The sequence below is a fragment of the Ornithorhynchus anatinus genome, chromosome 14, assembly GCF_004115215.2.
Source record: "Ornithorhynchus anatinus isolate Pmale09 chromosome 14, mOrnAna1.pri.v4, whole genome shotgun sequence".
Lineage (NCBI taxonomy): Eukaryota > Metazoa > Chordata > Mammalia > Monotremata > Ornithorhynchidae > Ornithorhynchus > Ornithorhynchus anatinus.
This window is the reverse complement of record NC_041741.1, coordinates 13,765,955-13,768,232: the sequence shown is the minus strand read 5'-3', so window position 1 is coordinate 13,768,232 and position 2,278 is coordinate 13,765,955. Positions and strand designations below refer to the sequence as shown.

Genomic DNA, 2,278 nt, shown 5'->3' with positions numbered 1-2,278 from the left:
GCAAGTCACTTAACTTCTCTGTGCCTCAGTTCCCTCATCTGTAAAATGGGGATTAAGACTGTGAGCCCCACGTGGGACAACCTGATTCCCCTGTGTTTACCCCAGCGCTTAGAACAGTGATCTGCACATAGTAAGCGCTTAACAAATACCAACATTATTAGGTTGGACACAGTCCGTGTCCCGCGTGGGGCTCATGGTCTTAATCCCCATTTTACAGATGAGGGACCTGAGGTACAGAGAAGTTAAGTGACTTGCTCACGGTCGCACAGCAGACAAGTGGCAGAGGAGGGATTAGAACCCAGATCCTTCTATCCACTAAGCAGCACCACCGTCCCAGGAATATGGGGTCCCAGCTGACTCCTGCAGCTGCTGAAGAAACTCCCGGGGTTCCTGAGGAGATATAGGGGAGGAACTCAAACCAGGGGTCCCATCCCTACTTTTCCCTCGGAGTGGGCAGGGGAGAGACAGAAAGACTGAAGAAGCAGCCTGGCCTAGTGGATAGAGCACGGGCCTGGGAGACAGAAGGAACTGGGTTCTAATCCTGCCGCCACCACTTTGCCTGCTGTGTGACCCGGATCGAGCCACTTAACTTCTCTGTGCTTCAGTTGCTTCATCTGTAAAATGGGGATTAAGGTTGTGGGGCAGGGATTGGGTCCAACCTGATTAGCTTGTATCTAGCCCACAGTCGGTGCAGTGCCTGGCACATAGTGAGCACTTAACAAATACCATAAAAAAAAATGGGTTATCTGCAGAACCCAATTTAACCCATAAACTACCAGGAATCCCTGGCTAGACCCCAGAAAAGGTGTGAGGCGGTAACTGGCCTTATCTGACCCCTCCAGGATGGGCATCTGAAATGGAGCAGAGACACTCCAGAGAAATGGAGCAAAGACTCCAGGGAAGGCCCAGCCTTGGCTCCTGGAAATACACCAGGTCTAGCCCTAGGGAGAGGGAGCCCTCCACCCTCCCACTCTTATTTCCTATCCTTTGTTCCTCCCATTCTCTATCCCAGGCTCCTCCCGATTCCTATCCCCTGCTTCTTCCATTTTTTTCCTTCTCCCGGGTTAACATGATCATTTCATCCCACTTCAGTTTTTCCTGCAAGGGAATTCAATTTTCACTTCAATTTTCTATCTCCCTCTTCATTGTCCGGAGAAGCTTACACCTTAGCACATCTCTTGTCTGACCACTTCAGTACTTTAGGGCCTTAGGTAATATTTGATTGATGGGTGAGGAGGAAGTTGTTTGGCTTGAATAACCTACATCTCTGCCCTGGGAAATGACTCGTGACCGACGCTTGTATGTCTAGGAATTCAAGTGCCATAAGTGGTCTGGTGGATAGAGCAGGGGCCGGGGAGCCAGAAGGACCTGAGTTCTAATCCTGGCTCTGCCACTTGTCTACTCTGTGCCCTTGGCTAGGTCTTCTCACTTCTCTGTGCCTCAAGGATCTCATCTGTAAAATGGGGATTAAGGCTGTGAGTTCCATATGGAACAGCGACTGGGTTCAACCTGATAACCTTGTTTCTACCCCAGCACTTAGAACAGTGCTTGGCACATAGTGCTTAAGAAATACCATTATTACAAATGCCATCATCATCATTCTCACGATTAATTCCTTGCCTACTTCAGACCAGTTATTCATCTCGTCCCTTTGAAAATGTTGTTGGGTTTTAAACGAAAAAGTCCGATGAAGGTACTCAGCCGTATGCGTCTTACCCCTGTACAGTTAGTGTGGCGTGAGGTGTTTCAGTGAATCCACACTATCTCATAGCTCAGGATTTTTAGTCATTGAAATTCCTCCCTCACCTAGCAGTAATCCATCACATGTACCTGCCACCTGTTGGGTTCTGCCACTTCCCTTCTGGATGTCACTGGGCAAGTCACTTCACCTCTCTGTGCCCCAGTTACCTCGTTGGTAAAGTGGGGAATCCCCTCTCAGGGTCACACCTGGAGAGTTTCCAGTACTCTACCAGTCTCGACAGTAGGAGGGAGAGTCAAGCAGAGGCCTACCCATTCCATTTCTAGCTTGGGCAGTGGCTAGCGAGTGGAAGGCAATCTGCTACAAGTCAAAACTCACCTGTGCTGGGCAGCAGCAGCTTGGGAGAGAGTTGAGGGTGGAGACTCAAGTTTACTGTGCGGGAAAGGGACAACGGTAAACCACTTCCGTACTTTTACCAAGAAAACTCTGGATCCACTACCAGTACGACGGTGGGGGGAGGTGGGGCGTTCTGGGAGAGATGTGTCCATGGTACCTCTATTGGTCGGAGACGACTTGACA

General features: G+C 49.8%; 1 non-coding gene across 1 annotated transcript; it reads left to right on the top strand.

The window, feature by feature from the left end:
• Window positions 1-1,929: 1,929 nt before the first annotated feature.
• LOC114816832 lies at window positions 1,930-2,067 on the top strand. The gene has a single exon (XR_003764637.1). It is a non-coding gene; the product is annotated as a small nucleolar RNA SNORA7 (small nucleolar RNA).
• The last annotated feature ends 211 nt before the right edge of the window (window positions 2,068-2,278 follow it).